The sequence below is a fragment of the Camelus ferus genome, chromosome 12, assembly GCF_009834535.1.
Source record: "Camelus ferus isolate YT-003-E chromosome 12, BCGSAC_Cfer_1.0, whole genome shotgun sequence".
NCBI lineage: Eukaryota > Metazoa > Chordata > Mammalia > Artiodactyla > Camelidae > Camelus > Camelus ferus.
This window is the reverse complement of record NC_045707.1, coordinates 22,917,457-22,939,765: the sequence shown is the minus strand read 5'-3', so window position 1 is coordinate 22,939,765 and position 22,309 is coordinate 22,917,457. Positions and strand designations below refer to the sequence as shown.

Genomic DNA, 22,309 nt, shown 5'->3' with positions numbered 1-22,309 from the left:
GGATAGTTGACAAGGAGTTTGTCAGGCACAGATAAGGTGGAAATGCATTTCAAGCAGATAGAGTAGCTTGGACAAAGACCCAGGAGTATTGAAGAATGGTATGTATGGAGAGGTAACATTATTTTGAATGGCTGGAGAGGATGTATATAGAGCCTAATTTTATGCTAGACTTTAAGAGCTATATTAAGACATTTGGAATAGTTTGATGCAAAGAGGAACCTCAGGAGATTTTAATCAGAGAAATGGAATGATTGTTTTATAAAGGTAGCTCTGGTAGCAACTTCGAGAAATAACCTCCAGGGGATTTAAAGAAGAGGAAGAGACACTTGTTAGGAGGCTATTGTAGTAGGCTGTGCAGAAGATGTTGAAATCAGGATAAACCTGAGTGTGATGGGTAAGAAACAACCCCTAAACCTCAATACCTTGAAACAACAGTTTCTCTTTCACACTACATGTGTCCATCAAAGATAGCTTAGAGATTTTAGTTATTCAGGGATAAAGGCTGACAGAGCCTAATAGAGCAGCCACCACTGGAACGTAGCCTGCTGCTCTCCTGGATGCAGAAAAGAACTGTGGAGGTCTTGTCCCATTAACTGAATTCTCTGCCTGTAAGTCATGGGAGTGGAGAAGAGGGTATAGGAGCTGAGAAGATGAGGTGGATCCAGGAGATGGTACCAGAATTTGGAGATTGGTTATATATGGGAGGAGAGGGAAGGAATTGTGGATAGATGACTCTCAATTTCTGTCTTGGGTCACTAGGTGGTGTTGCTAACTGAGATAAGAAAGGGGGCAGGTTTTAGGAGCACCTAAATATATAAAGTAAATTTTAACAGACCTAAAGGGAGAAATAGACAGCAATATAATAATAGGGGACCTTAATACCCTACTTTCATCAGTGGATAAATCATCCAGACAAAATCAATAAGGGAACATTGGCCTTAAATGATAGATTAGACTAGATGGATTTCACAGACTTGTACAGAGCAATCCATCCAACAGCAACAGAATGCACCTACATGGACCATTCTCTAAAGTAGATGATATGTTAGGCCACAAAACAAGTCTTCATAAATTTAAGAAGATTGACTCATATCAAGAATCTTTTCTGGCCAAAATGGTATGAAACAAGAAATCAATTACAAGAAGAAAACTGGAAAATTCCCAAGTAAGTAGAGCTTAAACAACATGCTACTGAACAACAGGTCAAAGAAGAACTAAGATAAGTTAAAAAATACCCAGAGACAAATGAAAATAGAAATGCAATATACAAAATACAAAACCTATGGGATGCAACAAAAGCACTTCTAAAAGGGAAGTTCATAGCAACAAATGCCTACATTAAGAAATAAGGGAGATTTCAAATAATCTAATTTTTCACCTCCAGAAACTAGAGAAAGAAGAACAATCTAAACTCAATGTTAGCAGAAGGAAGGAAATAAATAACAGAGTAGAAATAAATGAAATAGAGAAATAGTAGAAAAGATAAATGAAATGAAGAGCTGGCTTTTTAAAAAGATAAAATAGACAAACTTGTAGGTAGACTTACCCAGGAAAAAAGGGGATTCAAATCAGAAATGAAAGAGACATTAATACCTGGTAACTCAAGAGACTACTATGAACAGTTATTTACCAATAAATTGGACAACCTAGGAGAAATGGATAAATTCCTAGAACCGTACAACCTACCAAGACTGAATCATGAAGAAATAGAAAATCTGAACAGACCCATTACAGGCATACCTCATCTTATTGAGCTTAGCTTTATTGAGCTTTGCTGATACTGTGTTTTTACAGACTGAAGGTTTGCGGCAACCCTGCATTGAACAAGTCTGTCACTCCCATTTTTCCAACAGCATTTGCTCACTTCATGTCTCTGTGTCACTTTGGTAATTCCCGCCACATTTCAAACTTTTCTTACTTGTTATGATGATCTGTGATCAGTGATCTTCAGTGTTACTCTTGTATTATTTTAGCAATAAAGTATTTTTAAATTAAGGTATGTACTTTTTTTTAGACATAATGCTGTTGTTGCACACTTAATAGACTACAGTATAGTGTAAACATAACTTTCGTATGCATTGGGAAGCCAGAGGATTTGTGAGACTTGCTTTATTTTGATATTTGCTTTGTTGCAGTGGTCTGGGACTGAACCTGCAGTATCTCCAAGGTATGCCAATACTAGTAAGAGTTTGAATCAGTAACCAGAAACTTCCCAACAAACAAAAGTCCAGGACTAGATGTCTTCACTGGTGAATTCTACCGAACATTTAAAGAAGAATTAATACTGATCCTTCTCCAACTCTTCCAAAAAACAGAAGAGGAGGGAAAACTTTCAAACTCATTTTATGAGGCCAATATAACCCTGGTACCAAAACCAGACAAGGACACTACAAGAAAGAAAATTAAAGGCCAATATCCTTGATGAATATTGATGCAAAAATCCTCAACAAAATAGCAAACTGAATTCAACAATACATTGAAAGGATCATACAGCATAATCAAGTGGAATTTATTCCAGGGATGCAAGCACAGTTCAACATCTGCAGATCAGTCACTGTACTGTGGTACACCATGTAAACAAAATGAAGGATAAAAAACATACAGTCATCTCAATGGTGCAGAAAAAGCATCTGACAGAATTCAACATCCATTTATGATACAAACTGGACAAAGTGCATATAGAGGGAGTGCACCTTAACATCATAAAAGCCGTATATTACAAACCCATAGCTAATGTGTTACACACAACTGAAGCTGAAAGCTTTTCCTCACCACTTTTATTCAACATAGTATTGGTAATCTTAACCAGTGCACTTGGGCAAAAAAAGAAGTAAGAGGCATTCAGATCAGAAAGGAAAAAGTAAAACTCACTATTTGCAGATGACATTTGTAGAAGACTAGACACTACACCAAAAAACTGTTAAAACTAATGAATTCAGTAAAGTGCAGAATACAGAATCAGTATACAAAAATTAGTTGCATTTCTATATACTAATAACTGTCAGAGAAATTTAAAAAACAATCCCATTTTTAATTGCAGCAAAAAGAATAAAATACTTAGGAATAAATTTAAATAAGGAGGTGAAACTATATGACATTGATGAAAACTATGACATTGGTGAAAGAAGTTGAAGAAGTTACAGATAAATGAAAAGGTAGTCTCTGCTCATGGATTGGAAGAATTAATATTGTTAAAACGTCCATACTACCCAGAGCAATCTGTAGGTTCAATGCAATCCCTATCGAAATTCCAGTGACATTTTTCACAGAGAACAAACAATCCTAAAATTTGTGTGGAACCACCAAAGATGCCAAATAGCCAAAGAAATCTTGAGAAAGGAACAAAAGTGAAGGTATCATACATCCTGATTTCAAACTGTATTACTAAGCTGTAGTGATCAGAACAGTATGATATTGGCATTAAAAACAGACATAGATTAATGGAACAGAATAGACAGCCCAGAAATAAACCTATGCACATATGTCAATGTATGATAAAGGGGCCAAGACTATACAGTGGGCAAAGGATAGTCTCTTTATTAAATGGTACTGGGAAAACTGGACAGCCACATGCAAAAGAATGAAACTGGGGTACTATATTGCACCATATGCAAAAAATAACTCAAAATGGATTAAAGCCTTGAACAGAAGACCAGAAAACATAAAACTTGTAGATGGAAACATAGGCAGTAAGCTCCTTGACATCTGTCTTGGGGATGATTTTTTTGGATTTGACACCAAAAGCAAAGGCAATAAAAGTAAAAATCAGTGGGACTACGTCATACTAAAAAGCTGCATATCAAGGGAAGCCATCAACAAAATGAAAATTCAGCCTACTGTATGGGGGAAAGTATTTACCAGTCATATTTGAAAGAGTTACAAACTATTATGTATAAAATAAACTGTAAGAACACGTTGCACAACACAGGGAATATAGCCAATATTTTATAATAAGTATAAATGGAATATAGCCTTTAAAATGTGAATCACTACATGGTTCACCTGTAACTTACATAATATTGTACATCAACTGTACTTCCAAAAAATCATGTATTTAAAAAGGGTTAATACTGCAAATATATAAAGAACTCGTGCAACTTAGTAGAAAAAAGAGTCTGATTAAAAAATGGGCAAAAGAATTGAATAGACATTTTTCCAGAGAAGACGTACAGATGGCAACAGGTACATGGAAGGGTGGTGCTCAACATAGCTAATCATCAGGGATCTACAGATCAAACCCTCAGTGAGATATTAGCTTACACCTTTAAAACAGCTATTATCAGAAAGACAAGAGATAGACTTGTGGTTGGTTGCCAGCAGGGAGGTGGGTGGGAAGGGATAAACTGGGAGTTCAAGATTTGCAGATACTGACTGGTATATATAAAATAAACAGATTTATACTACATAGCCCAGGGAAATATATTCAATATCTTGTAGTAGCTCATGGTGAAAAAGAATATGAAAATGAATATATGTGTGTTCATGTGTGACTGAAAAATTGTGCTGTGCACCAGAAATTGACATGACATTGTAAACTGACTATACTTCAATTAAAAAAAAAAGAAAGCCAGATAAAAAGTGTTGGGGACAATGTGGAGAAAAGAGAATCCTAGTGACACTGTTCATGAGAATGTAAATTGGGATAGCCACTATGGAAAGCACTGTGGAGATTCCTCAGGAAATTAAAAATAGAACTGCCATGTGACCCAGCAATCCCACTTCTGGGTATATGAAAAAAGTGAAATCATTTTCTTGAAAAGATATCGGCACCCTGATGTTCATTGCGTCAGTAGTCCCAATAGTTAAGACATGGAAACAACCTAACTGTCCAGTAACAAATAAATAGGTAGAGAAAATGTGGTTACACACACACACACACACACACACACACACACACACACACACACACGTGCGTGCGCACGAATATTATGCAGCGGTGAAAAAGGAGGAACCACTATTTGCAACAATATAGGATGAACCTTGAGGGCATTATGTTAAGGGAGATCAGTCTGAGAAAGACAAGTAAGTACTGTATGAACTCACTTATTATATAGACTCTAGAAAAAAAGAAAAACCAAATTCATCAGCTACAGAGAACAGGTTGGTTGTTGCCAGAGGTAGGAGGTGGGGGATAGGCAAAATAGGTGAAGGTGGACAAAAGGGTACATATTATTATATATGTATGTATATAATATACTTAAAAATATATATTAACTATATCATATGTATTTTAAAAGTTCTGGAGTTGTAATATACAGCATGATGGTTGTAGTTAATACTGTATTGTATGTTTGAAAGTTGCTAACAGAGAAGACCTTTAAAGTTCTTATTGCAAGGAAAATAATTATAAATATGTCTGGTGTTGAATGTTAATTAGACTTAATTTTGATTATTTCACAATAAAATATACGTATATTGAATCATTATGTTGTATACCTGTAGCTAATATTATATGTCAATTATATCACTAGAACAGTGGGGGCAGGTTTGGGCTTAGAGGAATGTTGGCAGGAAGTTCACTTTTGGAAATGTATAGCAGATAGTTGTCCAAATGAATCTGGAGCTCTGTAGAGAGGCAGGGGTGTTTCGATTTTGGAGTACTCTGTGCATGAAGGGGTTTCAGTATGATAGAGAATGGGACTACAGAGTGGTAAGAGAGCTGAGATGAAGCCTCAGGAAATACCAAAATTTAAGAGGCACTTCTGGCCTGATGACATTGGATTTTAATGTAAAGACCAACATTTTTTGGGACCAAGGCAGCCTGTGTCTGTTCTTGATATATCATCCACTAGTGTTTTGAGGAAGGAGCAAATGTTAAGTTGTGAGAAGCTGCTGCTTCTACCATTTCACAGGTACTTCAGAGTATGTTAGCTCTGTTTATGCCAATTGTGGATTTGTTGTTGCTGGTCTTTAGATGGAATGCACTTCATTTCTTTTATTTGAATTTGGATATATTTGGCAATTCACAAAATTTAATAAAATTATTGTAGCTTATAAGCTAGTTGCCAAGATATGGAAAGACTAAAAATTGGTCCAGTTGCCCCACATACTTACAGAGTAGTTAAGTGAACAAAGAATGTGATGTCACAGAAATATATTATTAGCACATATTAGATAATTTGATCCTCAGAAGGATAATCCCCATGGAGTAGTACTGTATTATCCCTGTTTCACAGTTGAGGTTTAGGGAGTGTCTTAATCTGTTCAGACTGCTATAACGGAATACCACAGACTGGGTGGTTTATCAGCAGAAATTTATTTCTCACAGTTCTAGAGGCTGAGAAGCCCAGGATCAAGGTACCAGCACAGTCTGATTCTGCTAAGGGCCCTCTTCCTGGTTAATAACTGGCATCTTACTGTGTCCTCACATAGTGGAAGGAGCTAAGGATCTTTCTGGAGCATGTTTTAATACGACACTAAACCCATTCGTGATGGCTCTGCCCTCATGACCTAATTAATCACCCCAAAGACCTCACTTCTTAATACCATCATGTTTGGGAGTTAGGATTTAACATGAATTTTGAGAGGGCACACACATTCAGACCATTGCAGAAAGGTTAGGTTGGGTTGTTTGTCCATCATCATGCAGCTGGAACACAACACAGTTTCATACTGAAGTGTGCACCTGTAACCATCACCTGGAATTTTTTAGGACACAGCAGAATTTACACTGAATAGCTAAGAGCTTGGGTTAATGTTGATGCTTGTTCTTTTTCACTCCAGTGTTTTTATGTGGAAGAGTTCCAAACGTATAGAGAAGTTGAAAGAGTGATATAGTAAGACTTTTACCTAATATTTATCAAATATTATGTCACATTTGTGCTCTCACACTTTCTTCATCCCCTTCCTCTCTCTCCCTCTCTTCCCTCCCTTCCTCTGTCACTTTCCACTTCTCTTTCTCCCTTCCTTCCCTATACACACACACATTATTTTTTATTGTATGTTAGGAATTTTTATTAGGAAATTTGTATTAGGAAATGACAGACATCAGGAAACTTCACTCAAAATTTCTTAAGCATATATTGGCAAAGAACAAGATATTTTCCTTTATTACTACAATACTGTTATCAAACTCATTACCACATTTACAATATTTTATAGTGATACAATAATTTATAGTATATACTCAGATTTCCTCAGTTATCTCAATAATTGAGATACTGCTTTAAAGCTTTCCTTTCCAACCCTAGATTTATTCAAGGATCTTGAATTACATTTAATTATGTCTTTTTAGCCTTTTAATTCAGAGCAGTTCTCTCCATTTTTGTTTTTAGTGTCACTGATATTTTTGAAGAGTTCAGGCCAGTTATGTTGAAGAATGGTTTACAATTTTGAATTTGTCATGATTAGATTCAGATGAAACATTTTTGGCAAGAATACTACTTAGGTGATGTGCGTTTCTCTGTGCACATAATGTCACTTCGTCCCATTATCGGTTAAGTTTGATCACTTAGGTAAGTTGACATAGGCTACATTTCTTCTTTGTAAAGGTACCTTTTTCCCTTTGTAATTAAGTAACAACCTGTGGGATGATACTTAAGATTCTGCAACTCTTTTCCTCGGTGTTTTACCCAGTAGTGTTAACATTCATTGATGATCCTTGTCTGAATTAGTTATTATATTGGTGGTTGCAAAATGTTGATTCTGTCATTCCTTCTGCATTTACTAGTTGGTGTCCTATGAAGAAGAGCTTTATTTCTCCCGTTTTTTTTGTTTTTGAGGATCACTACAGATTTGGTATTTTTTAAAAATTCAGTATATTACAATCCATCATCAATATTAAAAATACTGACAGTATTTAGTATTTTTGACAATATTTAGTATTAAACATACAGCAATTGTCATAAGTTTAGTTAATGGGAGCCCCTTCAGACTGACTCCTGTGTCTTTTTGACTTGTCCCAGTCAGATTTTTTAGGACTTTTTTTTCCCCCCAGGACTTTCTTACAGTCCGGCACAAGGTAATTTTGGGCTCACTTCGTGATTGCCCCAAACCTGGAATCAATCATTTTTCCAAGGAACCCTGATTTCTTTAATGGGGAATGGTTCCTTAAAGGGGAACTGCTCTCAATCTTTATTATCTATCCTTTGCTATCTTTATGGGATCCGTTATTTCCAGTACAAAAAATAGAGTGGATTCCAGATCTAAGACTCTTCTGTGTCTTCACAGAAGTACTTCCAGAAGTAATACAGTGTCTAAATTGAATTATTTCTTACAATGAAGTGAGTTATAGGCAGCTTTGATGACTTGCCATGGGAGATGGGGTATTGTGCAGAAAGCTGGCATTGTATTGGTTCTTCCCCTAACTTGCAGGTGACGCGTGAAGGTGAAAATAAGCATTCCTATCCTGCTTCCTTTTGTGTGATCCAGGCTTTTTCTTCCTGCGGTGTAGTCACTTAAGAGTTGTTTCCCTCATTGTTATTTTCTGCTCTCTGAATTAAAATCTCCTTAGATAGGGAAGCTTCTAAACTAGGTCTTTCATACTTTGTTCTTTGAACCTGCATCTTGTATTCATCTGCATGCCTTTTACACATTGGTCTGTGAATGCAGTCTAGGAAGCTGACATGAAGTTAGGGTGTTTATTGTATTGAACAGTAATGCTGAAAATTACTATGGTTTTATGGTTCCTTGTGAGGTCTGATGTTTTAGAAAATCCAAAATAGAATTAGCCTTAGAATTGGGATCTGGTGCACCCCAGTCACTTACAGTTCAACTTGAGAATGTCCTGCTCTGGGACTCTACGTTAAATGAGATGTGTCAGTTCCTTCTACAAAAACACTTTGCATATTTGGTACTGAAGGTGAAACTCTTTAAATCTATGTATATGTTCCTTTGATGTGGAAACATAAATAAGTGATAAGGAAAGTGATCTGCAATTAACATGTTTTGTTGCAATATTTAAAATCCTGCCTATTATCCCTGTGGAAGAAATACAGACTATATTTTTTGAGGGGCAATGTTGGTTGTTTCTAGATGTTGTAGATAATTTAATTAACACAATTACCTATCAACTGATTATATGGCTTATATATTCTTTTATGTGGATGACTGATCTAAGATAACTTTAAAAATTAGCTGCCTGGCAACATGAAAGTGCAGATATTAAAATGAATCGCATGCCTTCCAACTATTTCTATTACTTGGCTAAATTTAGAACCATGCAGAGCTTCTGCAGAATTGAAATCTCTGGGGATTTTAATAGTGAAGACAGACAATATTCGACTTTTCAGAGTAAGGAAGAAGAAAGGTAGCTTCAAATTAATTTTTTGTACTGTCACCCAGACTACTTAATTAAGACACAGAGTCCAGTGAAAAGTCAAAACTGTTGTGAGAATTTTGACAGTGCTGAAAACTTGTTAGTAAGCCTAGGCTCTGGGTGGTGAATATCCCTTCCTAAGTGAATTGCTGGAGGCTATCCACTCTTCTTTCTCCAGTGTCTCCTCAAATTATGCTTGATAAATACAGTTCTTATACTTCACCTGGATGGATAAGGCAGTACATCTAAGTTAGAGATCAGGTGAACATTACAGTTGGGTACTTGTGGGCGAATTTTATGACACTGGAATTGTTTTGCATATGTGTGGATTGAGACTAGTATAGGATATTTTGAGGAGGAACTTAGTTTTTAGTGCACATTTAACTGTACACAAAATATGAAGATCTGTTGTTGGAGTTGGGTAGGAACTCAGCATAACAAATAGCAAATAAAAGGAATGGTACTTTGAGTAACTAAATATACATTAAAATAGAGTAAGATTTTACATAGAGAGTGAATATGTTGTGTTTACTACCTGATTGGGCAATTGGAAATGTAAGACTTTGTTGCTGCTGTAGTAAGAAATTTTAAGGACACAGGAAAAATGCACCCCAAATTATTATACACCAAAAAAATTCCATGGAAATGGAAATGTATTTTTTTTTTCTGACCCTGGATTTATACAAATAGTGAAATGTAAAAAAATAGAAAAACAAATCTACGTAATTACTCTCATTGAGTTAAGCCCCATGTGCTTTCCACCCCCCACCTCCTTCCTGTTAGGGCTTTCATAGATGAATTGTAGAAGAGAGGCATTTATGTTCACTGGGGAAATGAGCTGCCCTCAAAGGACTACTGTAGTGAGACAAAATGTTATGAAGGAGGTAGTGGGATGGTTTGTTGTTTTTGTTTTTTTTTTTTTGCTTATCTCTATTAATAAAGATTATGGATTTCTTTTATGTTTAGAGAAAAAAATAATTTAAAAACATTTTTTAAAAGAATAAAGGGGCTAGAAATCAACTCTTAAAGCTTGTAAGTACTCTAATAGACTTGTTCTCCAATGTTCTTGGTCTTCAGTTAGGTGGTGAGTTCTTTTTTCCTGGGCTTTGTGACTTTTTGGGAAGTAAACTCTCTTTATATTACAGCTGAAGTTTTTATTAAGTTAACTTTAGCATATTTAATCAATCACTTAGATAATACAATTTCTATTTAAATCTAGTAATGTATAATTTTGTTTCTCTGAATGAGTCTAGATACTCAAGTTCCCATTTGAACTCTGGGAGGAAAAGCGTGTGCTTATTATTACTAGCTTGCCCTAACTTGTTGGAGACTTAGCATTTTGATGCTATAAATGGAACCCCTGTTAAATTTGAATAAGGCAATATTATATCTTTTACTAGAGTAAAAATAAATTTCAGCACAGAATTTTAGCCCTTGCAGTGACAAGAAGAATATTACATTTTTCCATAGGTCCCCGGGTTTTTCAGAGATACTTGAGTGTCAGATAAGGTATGTGGGACCATTAGAAGGCTTAGCACCATTCTAGGGCTATGGGATTAAGATTTTTGGGGGGTATTAAAAGACCTTACTGGCTAGCTGTGGAGATAAAACATGAACAAATGAGCAAAACAATAGTAAATATAATGAGTTATATTCTATAGTATAGACAGAATGCAGTAGACTTCAGTTGTGTCTAATTGTGTGGTACAAATAAATGCAAAAAAAAAAAGAAAAGAGGAATCAATATAGAAAGGTAAGGATGAGGAGAGAATTAAACTGGGCTTCAATAAAAGATTAATGTGTAAAATTCATTTCAGTGGCTATATTTAAAATATATATTTTTTTTTCCTTTTTTGAGATTTGTTTTTTTAAGTACTTTATTGTGGAAAACTTTGAACATTTGAAAGCAGCAAAATAGTAAAATGAACCTCCATATACATTTATTAGCTTATAGCCAGTCTTGTTTCATGTCTACTCCTACTCCTTTTCCTGATTATTTTGAAGCAAATCTGATGTTATTATTTCATCCTGCAGTATTTCAGTATATATCCCTAAAAAAATAAGGACCTTTAAAAACATAATACTAATACCATTTGCATATCTATGAAATTTTGGTTGAAGTATATGAAAAAAGTCTAGACTCAGATATGTAGACGAAAAAGAGGAGTATTTTAACATTTTCCTCAGGTAACTATGGATATTCTCTGATATTATACCGAAACTCAACAAGTGGTGGTTTCTTGAAGGTTAGTTGTGTAGAATCTGAAACCATATTACTGAACTTTTCTACTTAGTGATATTAAAATTCATTTGTCTATCTTGTACATTGAATGTGTGTCTGATTTTGAAACATCATGATTTGGTCAGTTGCAAAATTTTGGTTCACTGAGTTTTCCAGATCTTCCAAATGTTTAACACAGTTCATTATGCAATTAAAAAAAATCACATTCATTAATATCGCCATTTCACCAGTAAAGTCTTAAAGAATTGAGAAGCTGTCTAGCGCGTAACAGATACGTGTTTTCAAAATTCTGATTTTAGCTTAAAAGTTTGAATTTTATCATTGTTAACAAATACTGTTATTTGTTTTCTTTGAAATAACAGGCTCACTCTGTTCATTTTTGAGAAAAATATTACCACATATCCAAGTCTGAAAAATCAGTTTCCCTGTCAGTTGGTTACTTAACAAATAATAGTATTCCATGAAAAAGCAGCTATTTCAGCTTGCAGCTCAGGTGCTTTTCCTGAAGACAGTTGTACTTTGATATGCAGTGTAGTGCTTGCTTTATACTTACTTCCCATTTTGTCACTTAAAATATTCAAAGTTGGAAATTTAATAAAATTATTAATTTTTACTGTTTTATCAAGTACATTCTTAGGTAAAATTTATCTTTTCTTCTTTAAACTGCAGATGTGGAATGGTGGAGAATATGACATTACTAGTACAGTTTGATACCCCTGCCTTGATTTATACTAAGACACTAACAGTTATACCTACATTGCTTTTGTCACCATTGTGAAAAAGGCAAATAACATCTTAGTGTTGTTATGAAAATAACATGTTATTATGAAAACAGTTTCACTTTTAGACCTCCTGAGACCACACTTTGAGAACTGCTGTTCTAGTTAGAGGATGCATTATACAGGTGAACCTTGAACAAAATGGATTTTTTTTCAATAGTAAATACTATAGTATTACACGATCTGTGGTTGGTTGAATCTGTGGATGTGGAATCCTAGATACCAGAGGAACTGTGGATACTAAGGACTGACTATAAGTTATACTTGGATTTTCAACTGTGGGGAGGTTTAGTGCCCCTAACCTCCTAATTGTTCAAGGGTTAACTGTATACCCAGAGATACTGAGGTGAGAAAAAGCATAGCTTTCTAGGCCAACTATAATTAATATGTTATGGAACTTAGGATATATGGAGAGAGAGGAAAAAGGTAGTCAAGGACTAGTTCATAAAGGAACTTAAGTACCCTGCTAAGGAGTACAGAATTTATCCAATAGGCAGTGGGGAATCTTTGAAGGATTTTAGGGAGGGGTGTGTGTGTCTGGTAGAGGTGTATGTGGGTGATGCCACCACATTTGTAGTTTTCAAAGATCATCCTTATCACAGTTTGTCTTGTGGTAAGGGGGCCAGTGGAAAATGATGAGGTCCTAAACTAGAGCACTTAACTTGGTCATGGAGCCACAGAAGGCCAGGTTGTACAGACCAGTGCAAGAGTTAGAGCATGTCCTTCCTAAAGTAGAAGTAGTCCTAGCAGCATCTGTTTGGCTGGATAGGCAGGTGCACAATCAGCTGCTTCCATCATCATGTCAGTTATAAGCTGTCCCTTCAAATACTCTTGTATAGGCAGTTTTCTCTGGAAACACCAAAAATGCTCTAGCATCTCTTTTGCAAAAATGACTTCTAAAGATAATCACTGTTCTCATTTCCATAGGTTAGTTTTATCTGTTTTAAATTTTGTATTAATAGACTCTTTTGTGTCTCTTTTTTTTTGCTCAGCATTGTCTTTGAGATTCTTGAATGTAGCTGCGTATGGCAATGATTTGTTCTTTATCAGTACTATGTAATATCCCATTGTCTGACTATACCATAAGTTTTCCATTGCGTTGTTTCCAGTTTTGAACTGTGTAAGCACTCACTTCTATAGGTTATATACCCAGGAGTGGAATTGCTAGTTCATGGGATGAATGTATGTTTAAGTACTACCACTTTTCCAAAGTGGTTGTATTAATTTATTCTCTTAACAGCAATGTATGAGAGTTCTGGTTGTGCTATATCTTTGACTGCATTTAGTATTGTCAGTCCTTTTCATTTTAACTAGTCTGTTGGGAGTGTAGTGATGTCTTTTTGTGGTTTTAATTTGCATTTTCCTGATGACCATTGATGTGGAATATCTTTTCTTATGCATATTGACCTTTTAAGTATCCTCTTGTGAAGTGCCTGTTCAACTCTTGCCCATTAAAAAAATGGGTTGTTTGTCTTACTGATTTGCAGAATTGTTTGTGTATTTTGCATATAAGTCCTTTATGGTATGCATATATTTGCATGTATCTTCTCCAGGTGTTTATTTACACATGGGATGGATGCAGGAACAAATTGATGAATCTGAGCATTTTGCTGAGATTCTCTGGTATACGTTTTATCAATGGAGAGTAAGCCTATATATTGTTCTTTAGAGATTCCAGTTTCCTTACACGATGGCACATGCTGGTTTTGAGAGGGTCACTATTGGTATTTTTTGATTGTAGGTTTTTCTCTTTTTCTATTGCTGTGGACCAAACTACCCCAAATCTCAGTGACTTAAAATAACTATTTACTTGCTTTTTATTAAGTGGGCTGACAATTTGTGCAGAGATCATCTGGCACAGCTTGCCTCTATTCCACATGGTATCTGCGGAACTCACTCATGTGTTAGTGGTTAGTTGGCAGGTTGGCTAGGGGCTGGTTGGACCTGGATAGCCTCTCTCCAGCATTGAGCTGGAGCTGTCATCCAGGGTGCTATGGTTCTTACTGCAGGTTATCTTGGCTTCCTTGCAAGGTTCCAAGAGGGTGAGAGTAGAAGTTGCAAGTTCTCTCAAGGCCTGGGCTTAGAAATGGCACAGTGTCATTCATGTTGCATTTTATTGGTCAGAGCAAGTCACAAAGCCAACTCAGATTCAAGGGATGGGAAAATGAGTTCCACTTCTTGATGGGAATTGGCTGCAAATAATTTGTGGCCATGTTTAATCTATAACACTGGGCATTGCTCTTCCTTGTTCCTTTTTCTCTCTTTCTCCTTCTTTGTCTCTCCTTGTGTCTCTTGCTTTCTCTCTTTTTTCTTCCCTCCCTCCCTTCCTTTGAGTGGAGTGGATAGTTTGTGGGTTTTTTTTTTTTTTTTTTTAATTTCCTTGTCTTATCTTTCTTTTTGAGTTTGTTAGAACAAAGCTTACTTGGTTAAAGGATGTCTTCTCTGATTTACTGGTATGGCCAAGGACCAGATATTCTCGGGTCTTGACTTTGTGACTCTTTTTCAGATTACCTTAATAATACCAATTTGTTAATGCTGAAGAGATTAGTTCCTTCTCTGGGTGATTTTGATTTTTTTTTTTTAATCTTTTTTGTAATTACTGAGGTTAACATTCTGGTCTTTTTATGGTCTCTGTTCCCTGTCCTTCTAGAGTTACTAATGTAGGCCTGGAATGACAACTTTTTCCCCCAAGGTGCTCAATGAAGTCAGAAAGGGAAAGGCTTCCTATCAGGAAAAGGTGTCTGGCTTGCATTTGTCTTGAGCAGATAGTTTTTATATGTGAAATAAATAAGAATCGTGGGCAAGGCGCTGATATCAGTGACCTGTCAGCCCATCAGGGTGAATCAGCTGAAGTCCTAGATGAAGTGACAATGTCAGCACCAGTGAGCCCTTTGTCCTGAGTTTGTTGGGCCTCTCGTTAAGGTAGCTGTCATAGCCCTTATTTTAGAGAAAAGTCAGGGTCATTGTTCAAGATTCAGCTGACTTGAAACATTATTTATTTTGGAGGGAGAAGGTCGGTTTCAGTATAGATGCTCCATTGGAAGTGACATGAGGCTGTTTTTCAGATTAGAGCCATTTTGGTGTGCCCAAGTATTACAGTTGTTAGAATCTTTAAAACTTGTCTCCAGGTGACTAGAGGCTATTCTGCTCCTCTCAGTAAGTTTAATTAATTGTCTTGGGTCCCACACAAGTAGATTTGTTAACTATAGTTACTGTTTATCTATTGCCCAAACCAGTGATAGTTTGATAGGAATAGGAACTCAGAGGTGGCATTTTATTGCAAAAGATGGATGTTAGTTGCTAAATGCAGCTGATTAGAAGGCTAGGACAAAGTATTTGTTTTTCTGGGCATAATAAGGTCATTATTAAGGCTTTATAGAATGTGCCACTACTCAGATGACTGAACTAAATGTTCGTATTCCTATGAGGTTATCTTTAAGGTATTGGGGGTGTTTCGTAGAACTCTTATCAAATATAATTCTCTCACAGATGTTTGGGTCAGATTAGCCTAGTTGTTCTGGTCACATGTAAGTGCAATGCTAGTAGCCAGATTTTTATTCATGCTGCCTGAGGACATTGGTTCTGGAACCCCACAGACCCGGAGAACAGTGTTGCCATCTTATTTTCTGAGTGCAACTTTTATATTCAGAGAAAGGAAGGGGACTTTCTGAGAATACAAGGCAGATTGTTAGAATGAAGAAGGGAACACAGGCCGTCTTATTGGCTGTAGAAATCAGTTTTTAAAAACCTAACTACATTAGAAGTAGTACTTAGCTTTGTAAATGATTCAAACAATTATAAAACTGTTACAGTGCTTGTTATGTATTAGACACTATTTGGCATTGGAGGTACAGGTATGAACAAGACACAAAAGATTTCTGCCCTCAAGGAGCTTATATTCTTGTTTGAGAAGATAGACAGTTTTCAAATAAATAAGATTACAGTGCACAGATCAGTGCTATGAAGAAAATAGGTGTGGTGATGTGATTGAGAGTAAGGCAGAAGGGGATACTTCAAATTAGGTGTTCAGAGAAGACCTCTTCTTAGTGACGGATGAACTATTACTTGAAAGGAGGCAGAATCAGCATTTCCTGATGGAAGACCAGTGTTCTGGGGAGGAGGAACAATGAATACAAAGGACCTGCGGGAAGTGTGTGGTTTGGTGTGTTGAATAAGCAGGGGCTAGATTCTGTTGGGCTCTGTAAATCTTACTTGGGAGGATGGGAAGCCATTGGTGGGAGGAAGCTGGTTGAGCAAGGAAGCTAAGTGATCTGATTTACATGTTAAAAAGATCATTCATGATTCTCTGGGAGAACAGATAGCCAGGAGCCCAGAGTAGAAATAGAAAGCTTTGTTAACAGGCCATTGCATTTTGTTTGAAAGCTACAACTATATAGGGGTTAAGAAGGATGAACAGCAGAAAGGAATTCAACTTCTTTCAGAAGGTATTCCACTTTCAATTTTGGTAAGATTACAGACAGGACAAGAAAACCACTGCAGCAATAAATACTAGTATGTGCTTTGAATTATGCTCTTTGATTCTCTGACTCAGAGTTGGAGAGTGACCTGTTGGTGTGGCAAGGCTCTCAGTGTAAACCCACTCGGCTCTCTTAAAAATCAGACACATCTGGGGATGGCTTGAGGGCCTGTAGGGAAAGGCAACTAGCATAATGGAGAACAAGGCATTTCCTGGGAGAAAAATTCACCATGCAGGCAGTTTTTCAGCACCAAGGTTTTTGGTGAAAAGGGGAAGGACATTATCTTCTGGCCATGCCTCCCAACCCTAATCAAACCACCACACATCTCTAATGCCAAAACCCTGAGGGGAAGGAGCTCTAAAGAAACTAGAAGAGCTTTTGCGTAGAAATCTGTGTAAGATATCAGGAAGGCAGATTTAGCGATGTGATCTTCACACGATAGAGTTATAAAACAGAATGACAAGTTAGGGGTACTCCTCACTGGGTCGAATGAAATAGGGCTTAGGTACTTTGTGGGCTTCCAAGGACACAGGCCTCTGGCCTCATTTATTTATCTAATTGAAGTATAGTTGGTTTAGAATGTTGTGTTAGTTTCTAGTGTACAGCAAAATGACTCAGTTTTATACACACACACATACATGAATTCTTTTTCAGATTCTTTTCCATTATAGTTAGTGACAAGATACTGAATTTGAATTCAGTTTGAATTGAAGTTTATTACAAGATACCGAGTTCCCTGTGCTACACAGTAGGACCTTGTTGTTTATTTACTTTATATATAATAGTTTGTATCTGCTAATCCCAGACTCCTAATTTATCCCCTTTTCCCCTTTCCCCTTTGGTAACCATAAGTTTATTTTCTATGTCTGTGAGTCTGTTTCTGTTTTGAAAATAAATTCTTTGGATCATTTTTTGATTCCACATATACGGGATACCATATGATACATATGATATTTGTCTTTCTCTGTCTTACTTCACTTAGTATGATAATCTCTAGCTCCATTCATGTTGCTGCAGATGGTAATGTTTCATTCTTTTTTATGGCTGAGTAATAGTCCATTCTGTATAAATACCACATTTTTTTAATCCAGTCATTTGTCAGTAGACATTTAGGTTGCTTCCTTATCTTGACTGTTGTTAATAGTGCTGCTATAGACATTGATATGCATGTATATATCCTTTTGAATTAAGAGTTTTCTCCAGATATTTGCCCAAGAGTGAAATTGCTGGATCATATGGTTACTCTATTTTTAGTTTTTAAAGGAACCTCCATACTATGTTCCATAGTGGCTGTACCAATTTACATTACCATCAACAGTGTAAGAGGGTTCCTTTTTCTCCACACCTTCTCCAGCATTTATTACTTATAATGATGGCCATTCTGACCAGTGAGAGGTGATATCTCACTGTAGTTTTGATTTGCATTTCCCTAATAATTAACAATGCTGAGCATCTTTTCATGTGCCTGTTTCATGGCCATCTGTACGTCTTGTTTGGAGAAATATCTATTTAGATCTTCTGCCCATTTTTTGATTGAGTTGTTTTTTTTTGTTGTTGTTGCTGAGTTATATGAGTTGTTTGTATATTTTGGAAATTAATCCCTTGTCAGTTGCATTGTTTGCAAATATTTTCTTCCAGTCTGTAGATTGTCTTTTCGTTTTGTTTATGCTTTCCTTTGCGGTGCCAAAGCTTGTAAGTTTGACTAGGTCCCATTTTTTAAGTTTTGCTTTTATTTCTATTGCTTTGGGAATCTGACATTGGAAAATAATCTACGATTTGTGTCAGAGAATATTTTGCCTATGTTCTCTTCTAGGAGTTTTATGGTGTCCTGTCTTAAGTTTAAGTCTTTAAGCCATTTTTGAGTTTATTTTTGTGTATGGTGTGAGGGAGTGTTCAAACTTCATTAATTCATACATGGCTGTCCAGCTTTCCTAACACTACTGTTGCTAAAGAAACTATCTTTTCTCTGTTGTGTGTTGTTGCCTCCTTTGTCAAAGATTAATTGACTGTCGTACATGTTGTGGATTTATTTCTGGGCTCTCTATTCTGTTCCATTGATCCATATGTCTGTTTTTTTTGTGTGAATACTATGCTGTTTTGATTGTTGTAGCTTCAGAGTATTGTCTGAAGTCTGGGAAGATTATGCCTCTAGCTTTGTTCTTTTCAGAGAACAAAGCAATTCTGGGTGTTTTATTTATGATTCCATATAAATTTTAGGGTTATTTGTTCTAGTTTTGTGGAAAATGTCATGGGTAATTTGATAGGGATGCATTAAATCTGTAGATTGCTTTGGGTAGTATTGGCCTCTATGCTTCTTACCTACCAAGAGAGATTTTAAATCTGCTAGCTCAGTTTCTAGATTTGTCTTGTGTGACAGGATAATGAGTAAAAATACAGCTGAAGAAGTTCAAGGAGTATGGCTGTATGATTTATTTATATTAGAAAATGGACCAAGAATTGCTAAGTAGAAAGGGTCAATAAAGGGTAAAGAACCAAATGAATAGTGCTTTATTGTGAATTGTGAGTAGGGATGGATATAGAGGGTTCAGGGCAAAGTGTAGGATTATAAGAAATATTGTGAGCAAAAGGAATTGGGCAAGAAGATATGAAGAAGCTGCTGTGGATTTTGAAATGGATCTCTTTATTTTCTTTGAGAGTCTTAATATATTACAGTTGAAATTGCTTTTAACTTTTTTTTTTTTTTTTTTTTTTTTTTGAGGTTAGACTTGTTACTTACATGTGATGCCATTCCAGCACTGGGCTCATGGAGGCTGAACATTTATTCAGGTAATAATAGGTAACATTTACGGAGCACTTTTTTTATGTACCAGGCAACAAACTAAGTGCTTTACCCATAATCTCATTTAATCCTCACACAACCTCATTAGGTTGGGAGTGTTTTTGTACACATTTAATAGATGAAGAAATTGAGACTCGGGGAGTCTATCAAGATTGAATTCAGTTGAATTAAAAAATGAAGAAAGGCTACTGCTATAGTCAAAGTGAGAGATGATGGTAGCTTGGTGTAGATGATGTCATTCCTCACCTCACATAAATATCATGAATGTGAAATTGTTTTGATTGGCTGAACTTCACCCTCATTTCCATAACTTTTTCTCATTGGTGAATATAGCATACTCTTTGTCTTTAAAACAATGGACATTTGATAAAGGAAAATTCAGCTTAGGGTTTTTAACCTTAAAGCTTTTTAAAATTTTTAAAAAGTAGAATGTTTAGAAATCGTTCAAAAATTTTTGAGTAAATATCTATAAAAGGTAAGTATCTATAATTGGGGAATTCTTAAGAGGTGATTAATATTGGGTGGGGGGTATAGCTCAGTGGTAGAGTGCGTGTTTGGCATGCATGGGGTCCTGGGTTCAATCCCTAGTACCTCTGTTAAAAATTTTTTTTAATTAAAAATAAAAGAGGTGATTAATATAGGTAATAGGAATCTTTCTTTGTTGAATTCATCACACTTGAGATACTATTCACCAGTTTTCAAGTTTAAGGAACCTTACTAGGGTTTCTTGTAGGAGCTTTCTAAATGCTTGTTTACAGATCACATTTATTATACTTGTCAGAGCTGGCAGGGTTTCTGGCACTGCCAGCTGAAGATCAGTCGAAAATGAAGATTGAGCATTTCTGAAATTATAATATATGTTAATGGAAGTATTTTTAAGTTTACAAAAATTCAAATTTATATGCTACTTTAAGTGGTTCTCTGTGTTTAATTTTGCCGAGAGTTGTCTGCACACTCAGCAAGGTAAAGTAGAACTGCGTTACTACTATCTTATCAATTATTTAGTGGCCAACATGAGTACGTTGCCCTAATACATTTTTCAAGGAAGAACTTAATTGAGGCTTTTAATAATTGACATATAGTAAACTGTACATACTAAAATGTATGATTTGTTAAATTTTGTCATACGTGTTCACCATGAACTATCACCACAATCAAGATAATGAACATATTTATCACCCCCACAAGTTTCCTTTTCCCCATTTGTAATCCTTCTTCCAACTTCTGTGGTCTCCAGGCCACCACTGGTCTATTTTCTGTCACTATAGACTAGTTTGCATTGTCCAGAATTCTATATAAATGTAATCATAAAGCATATACTCTCATACTTATTTATTTTGGTTTGGCTTTTTAATTAAGCATAATTTTTTGAGATTCATCTGTGTTGTTGCATGTACCAATAATTCATTCCTTTTTATTGCTGAGTAGTGATCCATTGTATAGCTATAACAATTTGTTTATCCATTTACTTACTGACGGACATTTGGGTTGTTTCCAGTTTTCGACAATTACGAATAAAACTATGCTGTGTATATTTGTATACAAATATTTGTATAGTCATATACTTCTTTCCCACTCCAAGTTAATTTTTTCTCTTTTTTTTTGAGGTAAATTGACATAATACACAATTAACAGTTTTTAAGTGTACAAGTCATTGGTATTTAGTTTGTTTACAATGTTCTGCAACCACTATCACCTTCTAGTTTCAAATCTTTTCCATTGTTCTATAAACCACCCCATACCCATTAACTAATTACTCCCCATTCCCTTCTCCCCCATCCCTTGGTAACTTCTAATCTGCTTTCTGTCTCTATGGATTTGCCTAGTATAGGTATATATTATAAAAGGAATCAGACAATATGTGACCTTTTGTGGCCGGCTTCTTTCATTTAGTATAACTTTTTTCAAGATTCATCCAGGCTGTAACATGAATAAGTACTTTGGTTTTTATTATGACTGAATAATATTCTGTTGTGTGGATGTATCATATTTCATTTATCCATCAGTTGGTGGACTTTTTAGGTTTTCACTTTCTGGGGTTACTATGAATAATACTGCTATGAACATTCATGTACAAGTTTTTATGTGGAAATATGTTTTCATTTCTCTTGGGTGTATACCCAGAAGTATAATTGCTGGATCATATGGTAACACTATGTTTAACTTTCTGAGGAACCGCTTTCAAAGTGGTTGCACTATTATACTCCTACCAACAATGTGTGAGGGTCCCAATGTATCTATCGTTATCAAACTTCTTCTTATCTGTCTTTTTGAGTCTAGCCATCTTGATGCTGACCTGGGTTCTTGGACTTTGTAATAATAAAAATTGATAAGAGGCCAGACAAGAAATTCATGCAAGGCTTTACCGGGACTTGTGCTGCAGTAGGAGGGAGTGAGAACAAGTAACAGCTTCCCTTGCTTGCTCCTGAGGGCTTAGGTGGTCAGCCCATCCCCTTGGTGGGGCTGTGTTCGGGGATCATGCGCTGTACCCTGCTTTTGCTCCCGACACCTCAGAAGTGGCAGTTGGGTTTTTGGTCTTTTTGTGTCTTGTGCATAATTTGCCCCTGCTGCCCATGCATGCAGTTATTTTTAGTCCCTTATAATTTCTTTTTATTCTGTTGCTCAAGGAGATGTTTGTTCAGGTGCAGGCACTGCAGCAAAGGGGCCCAGGTTCCAGCCTGTCTCTGTCCTAGTGGATGTGAAGCAGTATCTCATCATGTTTTGATTTGCGTTTTCCTGATGACTAGTGATGTT

At 36.0% G+C, this 22,309-nt stretch overlaps 1 protein-coding gene across 17 annotated transcripts in view; it reads left to right on the top strand.

Moving 5' to 3' along the window:
* Positions 1–22,309, top strand: part of R3HDM2 (R3H domain containing 2) — a 125,653-nt gene that overhangs the window by 11,442 nt on the left and 91,902 nt on the right. For 15 of the 17 annotated variants that reach the window (XM_032493160.1, XM_032493165.1, XM_032493162.1 and 12 more), the window contains exon 2: positions 19,480–19,542. The exons of 1 other annotated variant lie outside the window; for it this stretch is intronic. The gene's annotated coding sequence lies outside the window, so the exon portion shown is untranslated. Of the gene's footprint in view, positions 1–19,474; positions 19,543–22,309 lie in introns of all 17 variants that reach the window. One more of the 17 variants, XM_032493157.1, reaches the window with a different exon arrangement.